Genomic DNA, 25,159 nt, shown 5'->3' on the forward strand with positions numbered 1-25,159 from the left:
AATGATTTAATATGACCTCAAATGTTCCTTTCATGTCTGATCTTCCAGGAAGATGACAGATATCTTGAATTGTTTTTTCCAGTAATTTTGGTAGGTTGCACTGAGTCATCTGCACATTTTGGTTCCTTTTGTGACCCATATTAAGATATTTTAGCAGAACTGGAAGTTGATTCTCAAGATATTGAAGATATTTCCTTTTAGCTTTTCTTTATGAAAAGAATAAAGTGAGTTTAAAATCATGGAGACTGTGGATTTAGAATGGGAAAGGACCTAGAGATCATCTTATCTTATTTTACAGATGAGAAAAGTATGGCCCAGAGAACTGTTAAATCATAAATCTGAGGTCACATGGGTACCAAGTGTCCGAGAACTCACACCTAGGTCCTCTGATGCTATGTGAAGTGCCTATTTCTACTGTACACTGCTGTCCTTTCAGAGAGGGAAAGTGCAATGGCAAGAAAGAGAAATGATTTTCTATAACGAGCTAGTAGGAAAATTGAAACTCTAGTGCTGGCCTCACAGCTACCAGGGTCTTAACAAACCAAGGAAAATATTTCATCTAGAATCTACCTTCAAATCTTATACTGGGTGGTTAGAACATGCCAATTTCTGATGGGAGGGAATGAACACAGCCTCATAGAGTAATATGTTCATCTTCTTTAGAAGTCAAATGTGGGGGCAGCTAGGTGGTGCAGTGGATAGAGCACCAGTCATGGATTCAGGAGGACCTGAGTTCAAATCCAGCCTCAGACACTTAACATTTACTAGCTGTGTGACCCTGGGCAAGTCGCTTAACCCCAATTGCCTCACAAAAAAAAAAAAGTCAAATGTGCTCGCTGTAGCAGCACATATACTAAAATTGGAAAGATACAGAGAAGATTAGCATGGCCCCTGTACAAGGATGAGATGCAAATTTATGAAGTGTCCCATATTTCTTTATTTAATGTTTTTAAAAATAAAAGGGGGCAGCTAGGTGGCGCAGTGGGTAGAGCACCGGCCCTGGAGTCAGGAGTACCTGAGTTCAAATCCAGCCTCAGACATTTAACAGTTACTAGCTGTGTGACCCTGGGCAAGTCACTTAACCCCAATTACCTCACTAAAAAACAGAAACAAAAAAATAAAAATAAAAAATAAATAAAAGGAAGGGAGAAACCAAGTGTGATCTTCCCCCCGTCCCCCCCCCATGGAACATAGTTTTAGATAAGCATTTTGTGAACTTCTATATAAACATAAAGAGTAAAGGTTTGAAAAAATGAGATTTAAAATCAGGAAAGTTTTGATTTCTCTCACTATGCTAGAGGAACCAACTGTGCTTATCCCATTATATGGTGATAAAGCAACCTTTGATAGCCACAGCCCGTGTGATAAAATGATCACGGCAGCAGGGAGAAAGAATCTAATAAGGGAATTGATCTGCAAATTCCAATTCTGTAGGCGCCAACATTGATCAACATAAACGTCAATAATGAGATCACGCTGAGAGCTGCCTAATTCTTTCAGATGGTTTTGGATTCTCGTGACAGACCACAGAAGTAAATGTGAAAAGGAACTGAAAATGATGCAAATCTTACCACTAAACTGTGGCAGTCTTTTGTACCCCCAATTCACATGATTGTTAGTCTTACCCTATTAGAAAAATTCATTGGATAACTCAATAAAATTCAAGGAATTTTTATAACACATGCATACAATGTAAGTACGAAAATAATGCCTGTGTGATCTTGGGAATTTTTCTTAACCTCTCCAGATCTCAGTTTTCTCACCTATAAAATTAGATTAGAGGATATCTAATATCCCTTCAAGCTCTAAATAGTATGCTCCTTTAATTGTTTGTTGTTGTTGTTCACAGTAATGCAGAAATCTATCCTCCAGTCTTTAATAATTACAACTTTCCATTTCTGGGGGGAAAATGCAGTGGACCTATTTATTTTTAGCCTCCCCAAATCACAGGTAGAGCAGATCCTGGAAGATTAATGGTATTGTTTTTCATTTCATAGAAGTTTGAAGGCCAAAAAGTGAAATTCTGAAATGTTTTGAGCCATCCTTCATTTTAAAGGTAAAATCTTAAACTGTCTGAGTTATTGAAGGAAGATAATGTGAAGTAAGAGTCTATTCCCTCTACTGCTCTCTGCCTAGCCCTCCCTTTGAGGGCTGAGATGAGCTCAGTCTACAACCTAAAAGCAAGAAAATGCAGAAAAAGTTTAGAGACAAGCCATAAGTATTGACTACAGATATAAGAAAATAGAACCACTTAGAAAAGGTGGAAGAAATTGGACTTATTTAGCCTAGGGATATTAAAGCTCATGGTTAGCTCATCAGCATTCAAGTATTTTTGGAATGACCAGCTGTTCATTGCCTAAGCTGTGTCTTTTGTAAGAAGAGATGAGAATTGGGGCAGGTAGGTCGTGCAGTAGATAAAGCACTGGCCCTGGATTTAGGAGGATCTGAGTTCAAATCCAACCTCAGACACTTGATGCTTACTAGCTGTATGACCCTGGGCAAGTCACTTAACCCTCATTGCCCCACCTGAAGAAGAAGAAGAAGCAGAAGAAGCAGAAGAAGAAGAAGCAGAAGAAGAAGAAGAAGAAGAAGAAGAAGAGGAAGAAGGAGGAGGAGGAGGAGGAAGAAAAAGAAGAAGAGAATAAGCTGCATCAAATTGTTTTAGTTGAAAATGAAGTATCCTAATAGAATTGTTAAATGCTAGAACATGTTAGCCAAAGAAGTCAAAGAACTGATCCATGGGGGAAGGGGAGAGTGGCAATCACCTACAAAACAAAACTCACCCTGAAGAGGATAAAATAATCATGGTATAGTAGGTAGAGGGCTAGTCTTGGAGTCTGGAAGGTCTGGGTTCAAATTCTTCTTCAGAAGAATAGATCTTATCTGTAAAAATAAGGGAAACTAGACAACTGCTAAAGTAGCTTCTGATCTAAGTCTTTAATTATGACTATGATTTACTAACTGGGTGACTATGGGAAAGTCACATCCTTTGGTGCTTTAAATAACTTCCATAGTCAGCTAGGTGTGACGCAGGATAGAACACTGGACCTGGAGTTAGGAAGATCAGTATGGCTGACCAATTGATATTAATTGATAGTCATTGTGTGGGATAGGGAGCACACCAGGGTGTGACTCATGAGCTGTAGCATTAGAAAACCACATCACAATCCCTATGGACTAGGCCAAAGGGAGAAGCAATAATTATTTTCAAGACCCAGTTTGCCAGTGGAAGCAGAAGTTGGAAGTTTGCCCTCATAGTATATGGTACAACAATAACAACAACAGCAGCAGCAAAAGCCAAGAGGTCATGTCATGAAGTACATAGAGACCTGCCCTAGAAACCAGGAAAGTCTAGGTTCAAGTTTCATCTCTGTGGTCGCTGACTGTGCATCCCTGGACAAGTTTTAACTTCTCAGGGCTCCAGGCAACGCTATAGTAGAGTGAGTTAAAAGGACATTCCTTGCCTCTCTATCAATGAAATCATGTTTTCAGTCTTCATTCATTTTCTTAACAGTCAAATAAGATTTTAAGTCATATAGCATTTCCAAAATACTTTCACACATGATCTTATTCAATTCTAACAGAAGCCTTGTAAAACAGGTGGTATTTTTTTGTTTTGTTTTGTTTAGTGAGGCAATTGGGGTTAAGTGACTTGCCCAGGGTCACACAGCTAGTAAGTGTTATGTGTCTGAGTCCGGATTTGAACTCAGGTACTCCTGACTCCAGGGCCAGTGCTCTATCCACTGCACCACCTAGCTGCCCCCTAAAACAGGTGGTATTATACCCATTTGACAGATCAGGAAACAGACTGAAAGGAAGTGACTTGCAAGGTAACAGAACTAAACAAGTAGCTGAGGCAGGTTTGGAATTCAAGTCTTCATGACTTTAAGTCCAGCACTTTAGTCATTATGTCCCACAGCTATCTCAGATCGTTTTCACATCACTTTTCAGACTTTCACATACACTGACTAATTTGAAAATTAATGCAGAAATAGATAAGAGGGCAAGGTAATGAGTAAGTAAATGCATTGCAAGGTGAGGTGAGGGTTAGTGCATTTAAATGCCCACATCCGGGTAAGGTACAGTAAGGGAAACTATCATTTCTCATGATACCTGGCCATGAATGGTGAAAGAAATGGAATTTCAGAAGTCATTCTTTGTACCCCATAATTTTTTCCTTTTTTGTTTTTGGGAGGTTTGGGGGGGGAGGGGCAATAAGGGTTAAGTGACTTGCCCAGGCATCACACAGCTAGTAAGTGTCAGGTGTCTGAGGCCGGATTTGATTCACGTCCTCCTGAATCCAGGGCCAGTGCTTTATCCACTGTGCCACCTAGCTGCCTCCATCCACATCACTTTTTCGATAGTTTAATAACTTCTCTTGAAAAAAAGACACTCAAAAGCTATGTCATTATGAGTTATAAACAGGGAAAGGGGGTATCACCAGAAAGGGATAGTTTGGGACAGTGATGGGGCACAGTTCTGGCAGAGCAGGTTACCTAAAGATTGTGGCAAACAGTAAGTTAGGAATCCAGACTGAAAAAGATAACGTTAAAGGAGTACAGACTTAACAAAGGCAAGCGTGTCTAATAGGGTCAGACTCTCACTGTACTGACAAGACAATCAGAGCAAGATATCAGTTAAATGAACATCACAGATGTATGTAAGGCCAAAGTAAAGGTCCCTGACTCAGGAGTTTCTTATGTAATTTTTGATAAGGCAACAACTCCCTCCAGGATATGAGTAGCCCTAAAGCCAAAGTGACTCAATGGAGAATAAGGAAATAAATGGATCATGGAACTTAAACTTGAAAGAGACTTTAACAATGAATCAAATAGTCCAGGGATTCAGAAGATGGAATCAGGGGTCTACAGGTAGAGTTCAGGGACTCCGTGACCTTAGATGGGGAGCTGGGAAATCATACCTTCAAAATATTTTGTCTTTTGCAATCTTAGGAATTTTATTTTATGCATTTAAAAACATTATGCTGAGAAGCTATCCATCAGACTGACAAAAGAGTCCATGACCCAAAAATGTAAAGAATCCTTTAGTCTCATTCAGCCCCTTATTTTTATAGCTATGGAGAATGAAGGTCAATGAGCAGCTTGATTTGTCCCAAATCAAATAGGAAACAATTAGGATTTCAATCTTAGTTCATAGGCAAAGGATCATAGATTCCAAGCTGGAAGGAACTACAGAGGAGTCCAATTCTGTTCTTTTACAGATGAAAAAAAGAGGCCAAGAAAGGTCAAGTGACTGAGGGTTCTCAAAATAGTAAATATCTGAGGACAGATTTGAACCCAGGTCTTCTTCATACAAGCACTCCATGGTGACTCAAATTGAGTGCCATTTTCCCTAACCACATGCCAATTGATAGACTGACACCCTGATTGTAACATTAGATATTTGCTACATGTATTTTGAGTGTAGATTTGAATCTGGCTCTAGTGATTTGATTTCCAAACAATCCAAGTCTGTTCCATATGATTTGAAGTTGCCTTTCCAAGTCTCATTGAGCAGTCTGTTTTGTTTTCTATTCTCAATTGGCATTTGTTTTCATTCAGCTCACTGTTGAACAGTGGGGCATCCAGCTGCCCTGCCTCTTCTAGTCTTCATATCTTTTCAGCCTAAAGGTCCGTTGTTGCAAAGGAGCTTCATTTCAGAACTAATACACAGGTTGCCTGTCATCAGAAATGTATCAATTAGGAGATGGACTAGGTGTCTGTTATAAGAGTCAGAGTTGCTTAATGGACAGTCTAAAAAAGAAATACCGGAGTTCAAATTCTATTCTATTTATGATGCTTACTCACTATGTGACCACAGGTAAGTTATTTAACTTCTATGAGACTGTTTCTTTGACTGCCAAATGGGATTTATAAAATCTGGTTTACTTATCTCAAAATATTTGTTCTTCATTCTTGATGAGGACCATGACATGGAGGTGGTAGCATGGCTTGCAGTGAATTGAAGTGAAGGAGGGCTGTGTAACGTCACCAACCTCACTCTCTCCTCTAGAGCCATCTGGGTCCAGTGTCGAGATATACATCAAGACAACTGGAGATAGCCCTGGATATTTTAAGGCAATTGGGGTTAAGTGATTTGTTCAAAATCACACAGCTAATAAGTGTCTGAGGTAAGATTTGAACTCAAATCCTCCTGACTCCAGGGCCAATGCTTTATCCACTGTACCACCTAGCTGTCCCAATCATTATAGGACTCAACAAGAGAATGTATGGAAAACACTATATACATGTCAGGCTTTATATCTGTATTTATAAATCCTATAACCATGTGCACTTTAATCTCATTTAACCAGGCTATCCATGTTTGATAAATTCTCAGATAAACTAGGGTTTAGCTGGAAAATTGAGAGGTATGTGTGTTTCAGGGATGGAATGGAGAAAGAATTAGTATTCATAATAATAGCTACCATTTATGTTGCTCTTTACAAAGGGCAAAACTCTGCGAGGTATATAACCCCAAAGCAATGACATCATCCTTATAAATATAATCAAATTGAGGTTCAGAAAAGTCAAGCTACTTTCCCATTATTCCACAACTAGGAAATGGCAGGCTCAAGGTTCAAACTTAGGTTTTACTACTCCAAAACTATTGGGTGTCTTATTTTTTATTTTTAAAAAATCAGTTTCCTTTGATGATTGAAGATCAAACACCTCAGGACCATCAGTCAGATCATCAGTGATCACTGAATATAGATATAGATAAATGAAAATATATATATTGAAAGGCAACTTGGTGTCATGGATAGAGCACTAGACTTAGAGGTTTAAGTCCTACCCGTGATGTACATTATCTACAGAACCCTTGCAAGTCATTTAACCTTTCATTCAATCAATAAGCATTTATTAAGCACCTACTATGTGCCAAACACTGTACTGAATGCTGGTGATATAAAAAAAGATAAAAGACATTATGTATTTACTCATGAAATATACATATACATATACATATATAATATGTGTATCTATGTACATGTATATACACATACCTACAAATATGCATACACTTATAAATGCATACATACTTACACGTATGTGTACATGTTATGTATATAAACACAAATATACATATATAGGAAGGTGTGAAGTACGTGTATAAATACTCATGTGTATTATATACACAAATGTGTATACAAATAGAAATGGATATGGAACAGTTATTAGAGATTGGGTTAAATATTAGTTGATCTTTTTTTTTTTTTTGGTGAGGCAATTGGGGTTAAGTGACTTGCCTAGGGTCACACAGCCAGTAAATGTCAAGTGTCTTAGGCCAGATTTGAACTCAGGATCTCCTGAATCCAGGGCTGATGCTCTATCCACTATGCCACCTAGCTGCCCCAGTATTAGTTGATCTTAACACATATCCTATACCATGTTTCTTTATTGAATAAAACCTAGTTATGAAGTCATTTGGTGGTATTCACCTCTCTCCTAAAAGTGAACTATAGCAAAATATTGAGAATCTTGATCAGTTGCTTTCTAGTTAATGAAAGTATTGCTGTAGCAAACTGAGTCCATCACATTCTTTTGGAGAGCTCCAGTTTGGTTTAGAGTTTGACATCAGGTTGGACTAGATGACCTTTCCAGGTCCCATCCTATCCTCTAATTTTGTAATTCAGCACTCTGCTTTCAAATATGTAAGACTCTTTTACATTCCTTCTGAATTTTTAAGCACCAGAGTTAGAGGGCATCTTATTTCATTAGTTTTGGATCAATAGAAAAATGTTTATAAAAAAATTTACCACCCCACTTGAAGAAAGTGAACATAAAAGGGGAGATTAAATATAATAAATGTTTTGAAGAACAAGGAATGGCTTGCATAGGAAAGTTTCAAAGAAATATTTACAGTCATCAGTTGGAATAATTCCAGTTGCCCAACAGAACGATTTATTGACTTTATAACTAGATGATTATTAGCAGGTAATCAAAGCAGAAACTTAATTTGGGAATACTAACAATCTCCAGGGAACTTAAATGTCTTTGTCTGTCCTCAAACAAGTCTAGTTATAGTTCATTTTCTTTCTAATCCTTATGTTTTCTATTGGGAATATTTATAGTATCCATAACCAATTTATCTGAAGAAGGAGAACTCAGTTTGAGTATTCTCTGAGACTGAACGTGCCACATATGACATAAAAATGAAAGCAAAGCTCCAAGAAAGATTACTTTGCATCTTTGAAGAAAAGTTTCCATTAAAGCAGTTTATGAAAATTAATAAGTCTATGGGGATTTGGGAAGAGTGAATAATTTTAGGATTATGGCAACAGGCAACTGTCTCAGAAGAAAACAGAGAGATTATGCTATTTAGTATTTATGCACCAAATAGCTGCTTAATACTTCACAATTTCCACCCTAGGAGATTACAGATTTCTCTTCTCTTCCTATTCAAAGCCTGGGTCTCTGATTCCTGATGTTTGCCTACTTTGATTAGAATAAAGGGTTGCAAGCCAGTAGAATGGGAAGCAGATACTGAGACCATTGTTTTAAGTCCTATGGTGGATTTGCCTTGTTAGCAGGATTTTCTGTTGTGTTATAGCTCCCTAATCTTTGCTACAAACATTTATATCACATCCTTACACCTTTGTTTTCTTGTTGCAGTTGAATTCCAGTAAACTTGTCTGAAATATTGACTGGTGACAACCATAAGCAGCTTTTAGGATAAAGTCTAGTATCATCTATGTCTCAGATTTCCATTTTTTATCAACTTTTCCCTATCCCAGTGATTTTCAACCTTTTTTATGCCAGATTGTTTCTTTGGAAATCTAGCGAGGTCTGTGGACCCTTTCTCAAAATAATGCTTTTAAATGCATAAAATAACATAAGTGGAATTACAAAGGAAACCAATAGTATTGAAATACAGTCATGTATGTATATATGAACATGGCTGTATGGTATATATGTATATATGTTAATACATGTATGTATACATACTTTAGAGACCCCTATTTAAATTTCTATCCTAAGAGGACAGAAGAAGAAGAAAAAATTGGATGGACAATAGAGTGGAAGAAGAATTCATTTTTTGCAGACTATTAAAAAAATAAAAATAAATCCACTCAACTTGATGAATCCTATGTAATAGCTGGAAACTACCATTTACCAGGAAATGATTTAGCTTAGTGAAATGTATTTTACAGTTAATCCTTTAATATCTGTTTTACATATACCCTCCCCACTGTTAATATGGAACGATATTGTAAGCTGGTAATTGTATGCCTTACATTTCAAATAGCTATTAGAAAGGAGCATAAACAACGATCTCCAACTACTTGTTTATACCACCATGCAGTTCCTTACCATGGGGTAAAGCAACAGCAGATTGAGGAGGGTGGAGAGATGTACTTTGGGGATAAACCTACAGGAGAATGAAGATGCAAATCTGTGTTAATGAAGCCTATGAGGCAAATTCATTTTACCAAAGCTTCAAGTTAGATTGTGAGGAACTGTAAGGTAATAAATCTGGAAGGTTGATAATGTGTAGCAACTTTGGACTAAATATCATGGGAGGTGAGACTGTAGGCAGCCACTGCATATTCAAAACAGAAATTACTTTTTGTGTAATAGGCCTACACATATTTTATGAAACGAACAGGGCCTACTTGGCCAACTCGAATCAAGATATTGAACAGTAACAAGCAATGGGTTATAAACTTTGAAAGTAATTTTTAAAATAAACATGTGCATCACTTCCTCCCTTCTCTCCAGTGGGATTTAGTGGCAAGTAAGACTGCAGTCTTATAAGTCTCTGGTGTTTATGTAATTGAACACCTAAAACTGGTATGTGTAGTGGAAAGAATTTGGGTTCAGCTCCCCTAGCTTTGTTTCTTACTACCTGTGTAAACTTTGGACAACTCAGTCTCTACATGATTTGTTATAATTTTGTCATAAAAATTCATATATGTGAATACGAATGAGTGAATCTATGCATATATGTAAATATACATATACATGCTCTATCTAGGATTCTAACCTTGATACCTTAGGGACCAATGGTTTAATGAAGATAGTGATCTTTATCTGCTAACAAAAGGTCATGCTTTATCTGCCATTTAGCAGATAAGTTACTTTCTTCAGCCATAAAATAAAGGGAATTGGACTACGTGGACTCTCAGTCCTCTTCCACCTCTTGATCCAAGGCAGAGGCTCCCATACTTTAGCTCTATTAACAGGTTGGGTTTTTTTTTTTTAAGTTTTCAATAACTGAATTCAAATCTAATTGGTTTCCTTTGTAATCCTATGGATTTTATTTTACACATTTAAAAACTTTATTCTCAGAAGGGGTCCATCGGCTTTACTTACAATGCCAGTGGGGTCCATGACATAAAAAACATGTTAAGAAACCTTGATCTAGGAATTTGCCTGAAAACAATAAAGGTTCAAGACTTGACCATGGGCACATTGCTCCTGTCAGAGATTGGATGTGAAGTCAGCTTTTTTCGGATTCCCAGAGCAGCACTTTATCCACTAATCTATATTGACTTTAGGATCAGATACTCTGCTTATAATAATTCCTTTAAGAATGTTTTTAAATGTCTATTATAAAAATTCTGAACAGTCTGATAGCTATTCAAAACATTGAAGAGGTATTTCCCAATTTTGTAAATACTACCTTTTAATATGAGAGGTCAATGGTTTTGTTTCTATGTCTCCTTGTTTGCACAGCCACAAAATTACCATTTTTGTTCTTTTGGTTTTTAGTTATCTATTATGAAGGCAGCATAATTTGGTGCAGAGGGTGCTGGACTCAGCAGGAGTATGCTGATAAACATTTCAAAACTAGCTCTGGGATTGGGATAGAGAATGTACTCGTTACATACTTTTAAGTGCATTATTAACATTTTCTCTATCACTTTCATTAGTCTAGACAATCAATTAAACAATAAATCAAACTATGATTTATAGTGTTTTCTGATTTCTGATGTATAAATGCTCACACTGAAAATTTAATATCTGGCTCCTTCAAGCTGACTCCAGCACACACCCCTAACTTGTAGTTAGAAAAATGTGTCTCAAATATTGACTGTGTGATCCTAGACAAGTCACTTATTTTCTCCTAAACTGTTTCTTTATCTGTCAAGTGGATATGATATCACCAATCTTATAGAAGAATTGCTGTGAGAATCATAAGTTAAGCATGTAAAATGTTTTGCAAACCTTAAAGTGCTATATAAATAAATGTAAACTATTTTAGTCAGCATTGTTGATATATGGCCCCATTCGAAAACATATACATTGATGTCTTTTGGACTGCTAAGTATGAGTATGAAAATGCTTATAAGGAATAGGATCATCTCCTTAAAGCCCTAGATGTAGGACTTAAAGGTACAGTATATTCAGCCCTATTCCTCTCTGTTAGAAAAAGGTGCTTAGGTAGCAGCCCCTCCAAAAAAATTCCGATATATTTCTATATTCTAACAAAAAGAGCAAACATGACCTTAGAGGTGATCTAGTCCAAATCCCCCGTTTTATAAGTGAAGATAACTGAGGTACAGGTTATATAGGTAGGAAGTAAAAGGGATTTGAGTTAGGTTCTTCTGACCCCAAAGCCAACGCTATTTTCATTGCTGTGCCCTTCCCTACTCAGGCTCCCATCTCAGGACAAATATCACTGTTCACTAAGATTAATATAATGATTTGCCTTTGGCAAATTGTAAAATTCAACAACTATACTCAGCAAACACTTATGAAAGGCACGGCTGGCAAAGTTAATCTCCCATGACCCCTTTCTTCATTTTCTATGGCCTTTTCTCAATCCCCAATTTTCAGGCACCTATGTTGCCATCATATTCTCTTGTGATTCCTCTTCTGCAGAAGAAAGATCATGACTTAAAAGCAACAGAGTTCGTCAATGTTTTGCCTGGCCTTGTGGTGTCTAGACTATTAATTTCATCTCTAATATGAAATGAAGGGTTTCATTCTCTGTTGAAATGGCAGAAAATTTTCAGACATGTAAACAGAGAAGGGGGGCAGCTAGGTGGTGCAGTGACTAAGTTGCTGGGTCTAAAGTCAAGAATACTCATTTTCCAGAGTTCAAATCTGGCTTCAGACACTTATAGCTGTGTGACCCTGGGCAAGTCACTTAACCTTGTTTGCCTCAGTTTCTCATCTCTAAATTGAGCTAGAGAAGGAAATGTTAAACCATCCCAGAGTATCTTTGCCAAGAAAACCCCAAATCAGGTCAGAGTCAGCCAGGACTGAAATGTCTGAAGAAAAGGTAGACAGGAGCCCAGCTGGGAAAGGCATTAGATACCATTTCTAAGAACAATTAGAAAAAACATCACTTGTGATTTTCCTTCTTATTCAATTCTTTTAAATTCAATTCAACCAAAATTAAAAATTGTAAATATCTACTGTATGCAGGAAATTCCTGCTAGAATTTGGGAAGCATAGAAAATATAGATAAAAAAGGGTTTCTAACTTCATGCCAACTTTGATCCTAGTGAGAGGACGTGGTATTTGTACAAATGACTGGAATAATAGATAAATACCTAATAGAGGAGAAGATAAAATATTGTGTGATGTTGAAACAGGGCTCGATATTTACAAAACATTTCTTATACTCACTGGAACCTCCCAACTATCCAGTGGCTAGAGTTAGCCTCAGAAGCCTCTCACACGTGGGCTGTGTACCTTTTCACAAGTCCCTTAACCTGTCAGGATCCCATACGATTCTAAGTTATTAGAGCAGGTGCCAATGTGCATTGGTAGAGGTAGTTTACTTATTAGGAATCTCTTGTGCCAATAAAATCACAGGTTTGCCAACTCCAAAACAACCCAGTGAGCTATCACAGGCATTGTCATCACCATTACATATGTGATTTGCCCAGCTAGCATCAGAGGCAGAATTTGAACCCAGGTCTTCCTGACCCTAAGTCCAACACTCCATCTACTACACGACACTGCCTTTCAAAACTAAGAAGGCTTTGTTCCATAGAGAGAAAATGCAAAGCATCTCAGACATGCTTGTGAAATAGAAATGTACCCACTGATTGTATTCAGAGCACCAGGCTTTTCTTCAAACAATTTCATTTGGGAAGACAGTGTCAAGGAAAGCACAATTCATGGATCTGCTAAATTATTCTTTTCTACAGCAGACATTAGAGTTGCACTTTGTAGCTGTAATATATGCACACACACATACGCGCACACACACACACACACACACACACAGACTGCTTTTGTCAGCTTGACTCAAGATTTGAGACTTAATTCAGTCCATTTGGAGAAAGCTTTTGTGTAATATTTGTTAGTGTTAATTTAGCTTTTCCCTTTTTCCCTGATGCATTAAAATTATGGCTGGCTATCAGTTTTTATAGACATAAAGGTCTTGGTGGGAGGGAAAGCAGTAATTCACTGTACAAATGTCCTGGAGACCACTAAAAGATGAGAACCATACATGCTTACATAGGATAGGAGTTTTCCCAGGGCACAGAGAGGCGAATTGGGGTGTGGGACTAAGATATGCCCTATCTAGACATTGTGCTTCTTCCATGTTCAAGTTATCAACCCTTGACCCACAGAAAGGGATTAAAAAGGGGAAGCTTAGGCCAAGCCTCATAGCAGGCACTAGACAGTGAAGCTGTCACTCACAAAGTCACCAAGTGCTAGATTGTGCTTGGGGAGGGATGACTTAAAATATGGCAGTTTGTGCCCTCTGACCAGTCTGCACATCTGAAAAAGCCTGAGATATGACTCAGACTGATGAAGCATTTGGTTTTATCCATACCCATTTTGCAAGCTATGACTAATGTGATGGGGACAGAGTAGAGACCAGCACAATCACTTACTTTTAACCATTATTTAACCATTAAGAGGTGCTCGCCATCATTCCATTCCCCTAGTTTTAGTATTTGGGGAAAGGACAAAGGAAGGATACCATATCTGTGTAGCATATCAGAAGATAAAGAGCCCTGAAATTTCAACTAAATTCAATAAATACTTATTAAACGTACTGTTTGCAGAAGCCCACACCTGGCTAGCCCCAGAGAAAATGAGTTTATCTAAAGAATTTACTCTCAAATAATGGATAGGATACACAAAGCTATGGCAAAATAAACAAAACAAAATAATTATAATATAGTTGTGTAAAAGAAAAGTTACAGGCATCACCCTAGCTCAGCTACTTAATGGTCATTAGTCAGTGAAAGTAATTTAACCTTTCTAGATAAAGAATTTTATAAGTTCTTATCATATGCCAGACATTGAGCTAAAACTCTGGAGATACACATAAAATAAAAAAGACCTTCCCTGCCTTCAAGGTGCTTACATTCTAATGGAAGAAGACAACATATAAAAGGGTGCTAATAATCAGAAGGGGGTAAGGAGGAAATGGGTACTTCATCAGGGGCATGACTGGAAGACTGCAATAAGTTCTTGGTTTGTTGGGCCCTTTTATTCAGGATAAGATTGAGAAAGCCAGGATGTTTCAGTGGTAAAATGCCCAAGTAGGGCAGGTTTCCTGATGGCTGGCAGGGATATGCTAGAAAGAATAAATTAGGTGGCTTTGTGCTCACTCACCTGTCATTCACACAGCTCAGCCCCAGGGCAGAATTTTAAAAACTGAGTGTTTTTTTTTCAGGGGACTTGGCCTCTGGTCTACACTTAGGTCTTTGTTCCAGGTAGAGGGAAGGTGAATTTCCAAATTTTTGGCTTACTTTAAAAAAAACAACACATTTCTGTTCATAGTTAAGGGATGTTTACTGGGGGACTAATGCTCTCTGACTGGTTTCAAACTCAAGTAAACATTAGAAAAGAGTCTTTGTGGGAAGGATTTACATGGTACTCTTGTGGCGCTTCCTCAGACATCATGGATCTTAACCAGATGGCTGATAGCATTTCAAAGGCCTGTCTGAAACTTTAGTCTTGAAATCATGATCTCAGACTGAACACAGCCTGTCAGGAAAGTGTTTCATCCTTGAGCCTTCATTCATTCATTTATGTATATGTGTAAGTATGTAAGCTTGCAAGTATTTGTGTATGTATGCATGCATGTAGCCAATTATTTATTCATTTATTTATTTATCCATCTATTTATTTATCTAATTATTTATTTATTATTCATTTGTTCATTTATTCATTCATTCATTTAATTATTTATTCATTCATTTGTTTTTGTGTGTTTGTTATGGTGGTATTTCTGAATCCCAAATTTTGTGATTCTGCTATTTCCCCTCTCCCCTCAATCTATTGGGTAGTTCATTGTCACGTCTATATCACCTTAGTTTGCTAATTTCCTCTCTCTGGTTCTGTTTTCTCTTATGTAAAATGAAAAGGTTTAAGCAGAAAATCTCCAGGGTGTATTCCAACTCCAAAGCCCTATTTCTTTACACAGTATTTGAGATAGCGCTGCCAAGCGAGCAGGGATCCTCACTGCCTTTAGGAGCCAGCTTTTAAAAGTGAACAGCAAACAACCAGCCCTTAAATTGTTACATGTGCCTTGCTGTGCATCCTGGGAGAGGACAAGTCATCAGTTTACTGGGCTTTCTTTGTAACTTCAATGCTTAGCACAGTACCTGGAATATTGTAGGCATTTAATAAATGTTTGTTAAAGTCTTGACTTGGGACACATATTTCAGAATAGTACTACAGCTTAGTTCCAATTAGATTAGTTCAAAGACTGAATCCCCTGAAGTAGTCATGTGTATTTGCATACATACTTTTGAAGGTATTAGGTTAAATTTGGCAATTTTTTCAGTCCACTGAAAATATTCAATGTGAATTTGAATAATGTGACTACCACTATTTGCACTAATTATGACCTAGAGGTGATTTGCCCAGGAAGGGCCTTCTCTTCTTGCCCACTAGGCTATAAAAAAAAATAGAATGGGAGGGGGGAAGGGGGGCTTGTTGTTGCGTAGTTTCAGTTGTGTCTGACCCTTCGTGACCCCATTTGGGGTTTTATTGGCAAAGAGACTGGAGTGGCTTGCCATTTCCTCCTCAGCTCATTCTACAGATGAGGAAACTGAGGCAAACAGGGTTAAGTGACTTACCCAATCAGTGGTGAGACAAGATTTGAACCTACAGAAAATGAGTCTTTCTGACTTCAGGCCTGGCACTCTATCCAGTGCACCACCAAGCTGCCTGATTACTGGAATGTCTTTTGCATTTACTTATATGTATATATATTGTTTCTCCTATTGAATATAAGCTACTTGAGGACTTTTTTGTTTTTGTTTTTGGTCTTCATAATACCCACTATTTAACATAGTACCTGGGACATAGTAAGTGCTTAATTTATGCTGGCTGATTAATTGATTGATTGAAGGTCCTAGCTACAAAGACTAGAATAAACAGCTTAATAAAGGTTTTAAATGACACAAATAGAGAATTAGCTGATTCATTCAGGACTCTCTGAAGTAACTTTGACAGGGAAAGAATAGCTAAAAAACCACCAACCCCTCTGGGAAAATTCAAAATGATTTCACTCGAAACTGGGAAAAAGTCAGAGTTAGATTAAATTAAAGTAAATAATTTCCAACAGCTGAATCAAAGAGTGAAGTACCACATTGTACTTGGCAGTTTATGTTTCTTTATATCTCTTATTCATTATATCTCTTGATATAGCTAGAATTTCAATTGAACATGGGAGTGTTGATTTAGAGAAAAGGAAACATTAAATAAATTGTGTTATTTAGTAGGAGGTAGGTGATGCAATAAAAAGAATACTGGCTCTGGAGTCAAAACACTTGGATTCAAATTTTACCTTTAATTCTTACTACAAGTGTGACATTGGTCGTCACTTAACATTCCTGAGGTCAGCTTCCTCAACTTTAAAATGAAGGAGTTGAATTTGATGATCTCTGTGGTTCCTCACAGCTCCACAATTGCAATTCTATGATCTACACTTGAAGAAGACTGACTCACTGGTTATTTATTGCTTTGCAATTCAACACAGAGACATCATGGTAGCTACTAGAATTGTAGATATTTCCAGGAATATATGAGCAATCTCTACAGGACTAAACAGCTCATTAGGTCACTCCCAACTCTAACTTTATAATCCTGTGACTTGTTTTTCAAAACCAACTACACTAAGAAATGAAAAAGTTAACATTCCATTCACCTCCCTGGTTTTAATTAAAATGCAGTTCAAGTCAAGTCATCAAGTATTTATTAAGCACCTACTGTGTGTCAGGCACAATACTAACTGATAATGATGTAAAGCAAAAAAAAAAATAGTCCCTACTCTCAAGGAGCTTACAGTCTAAAAGAGACTACATGCAAACAATGTGTAATAATAAAAACAACAGTAATAATAGCTAACAATTGTATAGTGCTTACTTTGTGTCATGCACTGTGCTAAGCACTTTACAATTATTATCTCATTTGATTATGTGTGTACAAACAAGACATAGACAAGACAAATTGGATATAAGTTTGGAGATTTTCATTAGCTTTAAAAGAGAAGCAGCAAAAGAATCATGCAGATGTTTTTAGCTGTGACTTGAAGGAAAATAGGGAAGTCAGAAAAGAGAGAGAGATGAAGAAAGAGAACAGTCTATGTATAGAGAATATTCAAAAATGATGCTTTAAGTTGGAAGAGGCTCTTTCTTGGAGAGAGCCAAGAGTTTTTTCTTCTGGCTCTGAATAGAAAAACATGAAGGAAGAAACACAATGATTTCCCTCAAAGTTCACACAAGCAGAGAACAAAGAAGGCTACAGAAGTCCAAGAGAAATAACATATTTTGTTTGACAGCTGAAAAAAAATATAGGTAGTTCAGCAAAACAATGGCACAATTAGAAAGCACTTGTCAAAGTACCAGTTAAAATAATTAATGTTAAAAATGAAAATCTCGAGTTGCCTCAGGATCTTTTCCACTACCTACATGACTAGCCTGAATCTAAATGAAATCTTTCTTCCCCCTCCTCACATCAAAACCACCCAAGTAGAAAGCAGAACATTCCCAAAGTTCTTAGGAAATGACAGGCAAATGAGTTTAAACTTAGCTCTTAGTTCATCTAACCCGTGCCCCCAGAACAAATACTTTTCTGTACTTGTCTGTGGATCTCACTGTGTTTCACACAGTTCTGAACATTCCCAATTCATGCTCAGCTCAATTATGTGCCTAATTGGCATAAGTGAGGGCTTTCCAAAGTGATTTCTAAAGCTTCCCTCCTCCCCTCTTCCTCAGGATGGTGAATTTTGAATGTGGATTTTAGGGGCAACGTATACTGGCTATTACTGCTTGTACATTTAACAAAATATTGTCTTGCACATACTTAACTTCTTCCAGGAATCCATTGTCAGCTTTACCTGAGCTATGGGTTGTTGGATACTTTGTTTTATACATTCTTTTGGATTTTCTACTGTGCTCAGATAGTGTGTGGCATACCATTGTAGGAGATGCAATGGACTAGATGACTAGACAGTTGTATTCTAGTTTTGGCTGTGTCCCTAAATAGCTTGGATAAGTCATTTAGCTTCTTTGGTCTTTAACTATTCGCATCTGCAAAATGAAAGGGTTAGATGAGATGATCTCTTGGACCCAGTACTGGCATTTTCTAAGTTTCACTCCATCTTTTAAAATAGGACTCATTTTCAAAATATCAAAGGACAAGAGTCCTTATGTAGTAGTGTTTTACTGGAAGGAGCTGTTGATTGGATAAATATATGATGGGATTTGTGTTCAGAGAACCAGGGTTCCAAGCCTGAATTTGTGCCTTATACTCTGGGCTAGTCACTTATCCTCCTTGAACCTCACTTTGCTCGTCTATCAGATGAGGTGGTTGGAAAAGATGATCTCTAAGGTTATATGACCTTATGATCCCTTATAATAACTAGTCATCGGGGCAGCTAGGTGGCACAGTGGATAAAGCACTGGCTTGGATTCAGGAGTACCTGAGTTCAAATCCAGCCTCAGACACTTGACACTAGCTGTATGACCCTGGGCAAGTCACTTAACCCTCAATGCCCAGCAATAATAATAATAATAATAATAACAACAACAACAACAACTAGGGATCCCAGCCCACAAGTTAGAATCCAATGGTCTTGAATAGGAGTTCTTAGGCTTTTTTATGTCATGGACCCATTTAGCAATTCGGTGAAGCATATGTACACCTTTCTCAGAATAATGTTTTAGGGCAGCTAGCTGGCACAGTGGAAAAAGCACCAGCCTTGGATTCAGGAGGACCTGAGTTCAAATCTGGCCTCAGACACTTACTAGCTATGTGACCCTGGGCAAGTCATTTAACCCTCATTGCCCAACCAAAAAAAAAAAAAGGATAAAAGAGTAATGTTTGAAACAATTATATTGAAATAAAGATGGAATTTTCCCCTCATTCTTAGACTTCCCTGAAATATGTTCATATACCCTTGGTCTAGATAGTTAACTAATAAGCTTCTTGTGAGTAAAGGGTTCCATGGGACAATAGGTACACAATAGATGCTTAAAGAATGCTTATTGTCTTTTTAATCAGAATGGAACCCCCTGAGGGCAGAAGTCACTTCTCTTACTCTCTTTTATCATATCAAATTTCTAACATCTAACTTGCTACTCACCTGGTGTTTATTTAATAAAATGTTCATGATATTCAGCAGATAGGGCTGTTGTTTTTTGGCCTTCATTCTCAAAGAGGACCTTGATGGATGTCTTAACTTACAAAGATTTGAAGAATAGCTATACAGTCACAAGACTCACTCTCTCCCTCCAGAACCATCTGGGTCCAGTGGTAAGATATACATCAGGATCACTGGAGATAACCCTGGGTGATTAAGGCAATTGAGGTTAAGTGACTTGCCCAGGGTCACACAGCTAGTAAGTGTCAAGTGTCTGAGGCCAGATTTGAACTCATGTCCTCCTGAATTCAGGGCCGGTGCTTTATCCACTGAGCCACCTAGCTGCCCCCAACATCCCAAACTTTTTGCAAAGGACAAAAAGAAGCTGGGACTGTCCTCAAGTTACTAAACACAATTAGGGCATTCCAAAGATTGATATGAAAGTTGATTGGTAAAGTTAACAAGGAAAATAATTACATTAGGGAATAGTGTATAGGTGGGTAGTTGTTGTGGGGTTTGTTGTTTTTAAGGATTAGCTCTAAAAATTTCAGACTGAGTAACACCTCTGACTTGAAATTTGGTAATAATGGACATATTTCTAAAAGGTCTTTAGGAAAATAGTGAGAAGGCAAAATCGCTTCTTGTCATTTCAGCAGGTTGAGTGAATGTCAGATATTATGGTTTTTCTTTACATCCTCTAAATGGAAATGATGGCGCAATTAATTAAACATTACCTTTTATCCAAAAAGATTTTTTGTCCTCGGCTCAAATTTTGTGATAATCTAAGAAATGACCATATAACATTCAGTTATATAATATGCAGTTATATAATATGCAGTTATATAATAAATACTTAATGGAATCAAATGAAAGACTGAAATGTGAAACAAGGGTCTCCCACAGACCTCTCCTGATGGCATCTGAAAGGGTGGGTGAAGTCTCACTCCTCTGAGTAAGCCAGAATTTATAATGTATAATACATGAACAACATAAAATCTAGGGAAAATCATTTGACGATTAAAGCTTTCTACTAGGAAATTATCTAAATCATTTTCATAGCTTTTTAAAAAATCTTCCATGTGCTTCTTTTCAGTATCCTCAGCACATCCAAAGGCTCTGTCTTTCCATCTAATTATTCAGAAAGCATTCCCACAAATAATCCACATATCAATCGATAAGCATTTATTAAGCACTTCCTATGTCCCAGACACTTGGCAAAGCATAGAGCATACAAAGACGGAAAAATCCATTTCCCTCAAATAACTTCCATTTTTAAAAGTGAAATATGTAGAACTATAGGTATATGCAGAGTATATACAAAATAAATATAAGGGAATTTTGGGTCAAAGGGCATTAGCAGCTGGGAGCAGGGGAGGAGGGATGCTGAGCAGGAAAAGATTCATCTAGAAGGTGCCCCATGAGCTGTCTTGGAGGAAACTGGCTATTTCAAGTACCAGAGTGAAGGCCAGGGGCGGAAGGCAAAGCATTCCTTGTATGTTGCAAGCTGCTAGTAGAACAGGAAGGACAGAATCCAGACTATGTAGCCTCTAGCAAAATGTAAGTCTGGAAATATACTAAGGGTCAAACTAAAGAATGAATTTGATCCCAGATATACTGAGAAGCCACTAGAATTTATGGATTAGCGAGGTAGCTGATAAGATCATAGCTGTACGTTAGGAAAAAACCTTTTGGTGTCTAGAGATGATGGAATGGAGACTTGTAGTAGGGAGACCATTCAGGATATTACAGCAGTAGAAGAGTGAAGAGGTGATGAAAGTCTGAACTAAGGTGATGGCTTTGTACATAGCGGGAAAGGGACACATTCAAGAGATGATGTGGAGAGAGAAATCACCACATTTGGTGACTGGGAGGATATATGAGGTAACAGAGAATGAAAAGTCAAGGGTGACACCAACGATGTGAACCTGGGTAAATGGAAAGAAGATAGTACCATCAGTAGTAACAGAGAAGTTTGAAGGAATGGTGGGGTGAAAGATGATGTTCTGAACATGTTAAATTTATGATGCTTAGGGGATGTTTGTTTCAGAATTTCTGGAAGGCAGTTTCTGATATGAGATCAGGGCTCAGGGGAGACACTGGATATATACATCCAGCAGTCTTCTGCAGAGAGTTGATAATTTAGTGCATGGGAACTGATGTGGCCACCAAATAAGAGACTGTTGAAAAAGAAAAGAGGGAAGGCCCAAGATAAAGAGCCTTGATATGACATGGATAATGATATAGCAAGAGACTAAGAAGGATTAGTAAAACTGGTAGGGTGAAAACTGAGAGAGTAGTGTCATGAAACCCAAAGAGGGCAGGCAAGGGTAATTTTCTGGAGAAGGTAGGAAGGGATGAAAACAAGGGTGCATATAGAAGGGTTGGTCTGGATAAGAAGGGGCAACTCTTCATTAGAGACTATAGTAAAGGAGAAGATGGGGGGTTACGAGGGGGATGTGAAAGGAGGAGAAAAGGAAAGCAATAAGTTGGAATTCAAGGGCTTCTATTTTCTCAGTAAAGTATTTGAATTCATGGAAGAGACAGAAGGCCAGCGTCAAAGGATCAAAGAGTGTGTGTTGGTGAGTAAGATGTAAGAAGACTGTAGAAAGGTAGGAGGGGGCTAGCTTCCTACTACACTATATTACCTCTAATTCCTCCTCAAAGCTTTAGGGGGAATATAGGAATAAATACAGCAACCACAAACCTCTCCATGTGATTTTCCTATATAGATGGCAGGGGCCCTGCTTTTTCTTCAGTGTGGCAGAAAAGGCTGCACAAATTCTCCAAATAATGGTCTGCTCTCCACCTTACCTTGTGTTATTGAATGAAACCTCAGTGTCCCATCATGTTCAGCAGTTACTGAGTCTGGCAGTTCACAGAGTAAAGGTGCTACATTTCTTTTTTCCTTTTTAAATTTTCTTTATAATTTAAAATTTTTTTTTTAATTTTTTATAGTATTTTCTTTTTTTCGCAGGGCAGTGAGGGTTAAATGACTTGCCCAAGGTCACACAGCTATTAAGTGTCAAGTGTCTGAGGCTAGATTTGAACTCAGGTCCTCCTGAATCCAGGGCTGGTGCTTTATCCACTGTGCCACATCGCTGCCCCCAAGGTGCTACATTTTTTGCTGATTCTACATGATTTGGTATCATTCATTATTACTGAACATTTATTGAGTGCCCCCAATTTTTTTTTTGGTGAGGCAATTGGGGTTAAGTGATTTGCCTAGGGTCACACAGCTAGTAATTGTTAAGTATCTGAGGCTGGATTTGAACTTAGGTCCTCCTGAATCCAGGGCCAGTGCTCTATCCACTGTGTCACCTAGCTGCCCCCACAAATTTTCTAAATACAATCTCCACTGTGATTCAATGGAGAGAAAACTGATACTCTAGTCAGAGGACCTGGGTTCAAATCCTGCTTCTATGATGATTGCTGCTTGGGGGACCTTGGGCAAGAAATTTCCTTCTCTGGGCCTTAATTTTCTCATCCATAAAATGAAAGGGGGTAGAACATGTAACCTTTAAGTTCCCTTACAGCTTTAAATCTGTGACTCTATGATCTTAGATGATTTTAGCAAAGCAGAAACAAAGATATCCTAAACAATCTGATTAAACTATACTACCATGTAGCATACTTTGAGCACCTTCAGGATAAGATTAGCAGAATTCATTTCAATTCAATAATATTGATATGTGTTTATCAGGTGCTAGTAAGTTCTGCAGGGATTCAGGAAAAAGAATAGTCATCTCCCCCAAGAAGGCCATTACTCCTTTCTAAGGAAAAAAAAAAAAAAGCTTGTGGCTCTAATCTTCTACTGTCCAGTAGTCATTAGGAAAAGAGTCTTCAGTCACTCCCTTTCTGAGAAACTCATGACATTTTCATCCCTGCAAAATCAAGGACAATGAGTCCTCTACTTCATTGCATTGAGGGAGACATTTTTCTGCTTTGAATCACAGACGTGGAATTATGCAGAGAAAACAGAGCTGGGTGATTGATGTCAAATTAACTCATCTAATATCAGAGTGTGGTTTGGCACTGGCTGCACTGGCTTTGACAAGGTCCTGGAAGCTCAGATTTGTCTTTTGCATTGTTACAAGGCCATGAAACAAGGACATGTTTTTCTGATACTATAAAAGCTCTATTTCCAAGTGTCTAACTATTTTCATAGATTTAGTCTTTTTTTTTATACTGGACCTGAGATCTAATCAATATGTGAAAGTATATATTAAAGTCATAATCAAAGAGACAAACATACACATTATACAGAACAGTCATTCCCAGCAGTGAAATTATAACATCCATACTCTATTCATGGGACACAGAAACCCTAGTATTCTAAATGTACTAAAAAATACAAAGCAACTACATACATAATATATACGTGTATGTATACATATATACATGTTTACATATATGTATACATGTTTACATATATGTACATAAATTCATCAAACAGAATTGTGTGCTGTTTCTTTGTTTGAAAATGATGCAGAAACAAAAAAAGCAATAATCAGTGATCACCAGGTCTTTCTTAACCATATACTATTTCATTAAGAAATTCTGAGACAGGAGGAAAAGATGATGTGTTCATGTGACAAGAGCAAGGGACAAAAATGGACAGCCAGAATGCTATCCTTTAATTCCAGGAGAAATCTAGGAAAACTTCCACCGTGTTGGGTGAATTGCCTGTGAAAATATTTTGGGAAACATGAACAAGACACACAGGATGGCCTGGCATGGACAGAGGAAAATCCCATGAATTAGGCTTTGAATCTGTTGAGTTTGAGATTCTATAAGAATATCCAAGTGGAGATGTCCCATAGGCAATTCAAGGTATAGGACAAGAAAGAGCTCAGGAAAGAGTTATGGGCTGAAGACATTCATTTAAAGGACATCAGCAATTGCTAAATTTTCAACAAAGAATCAGTTAAGCAAAAGTCAAAGTGGAAAGACATGAGAAAAAAAAAAGTCATGTATCTTAGTCCTGTTGAATGCATGACAAGACTTGCCAAAGCTTATATTTTGACTGCTAGAGCCTTTGAGAACTTACCTGGAGTCACCTTCATGCAATGAGAAGGCCATTATCTATTGTATATAAAATAAAAACCTTACAAAGGCCTAAACAAATTAAATAACTTGCCTAAGATCACATAGCAAATAAGTCACAACATCTGGACTCAAATCCAGATCTGTTTCCAGTTTATGAAGCCTCTCCAATACTAAAAGTGTTTATAATCCACTTAAATTAGAATGAATATCCATCTTGATAAAGTATTAGAGAGGTCCTTATTGAGGTGATAACAGGAAAATTCATTAAATGTTGTTTACTTGACGTCATTCTCATGTCTTTGAGCTATACTTATATTGCATTAGTTTTCAGATGGTTACTTGTGAATAATAATCATGAATTTTCTCTGCCTAGGCCTCTGGTAGCTTGACTATAGGGAGATCTCAAGAAGGAAATTGCTTTACCAATGGAGATCAGGCATTTTCTTTGCCTTTTATATTCCAGAGTTGCCTTGGTACACTGATAGATTGAGTGTTTTGCCTTGGGTCATAAAGCCAATTTGTATCATAGGTAGAAGACTTGAACCCTGATCTTCTTGATATCTAGGCCAATTGTTCATTCTCCCCTTCAGGCTCAGTT

The 25,159-nt window shown here is 37.6% G+C and overlaps 1 protein-coding gene and 1 non-coding gene across 2 annotated transcripts in view; both read left to right on the top strand.

The window, feature by feature from the left end:
* The window catches only part of NCKAP5 (NCK associated protein 5), a 1,132,898-nt gene that overhangs the window by 951,032 nt on the left and 156,707 nt on the right, over positions 1-25,159 (top strand).
* On the top strand, positions 830-936 carry LOC122752111. The gene has a single exon (XR_006355911.1). It is a non-coding gene; the product is annotated as a U6 spliceosomal RNA (small nuclear RNA).

The sequence above is a fragment of the Dromiciops gliroides genome, chromosome 3, assembly GCF_019393635.1.
Source record: "Dromiciops gliroides isolate mDroGli1 chromosome 3, mDroGli1.pri, whole genome shotgun sequence".
In the NCBI taxonomy this organism is placed as follows: Eukaryota; Metazoa; Chordata; class Mammalia; order Microbiotheria; family Microbiotheriidae; genus Dromiciops; species Dromiciops gliroides.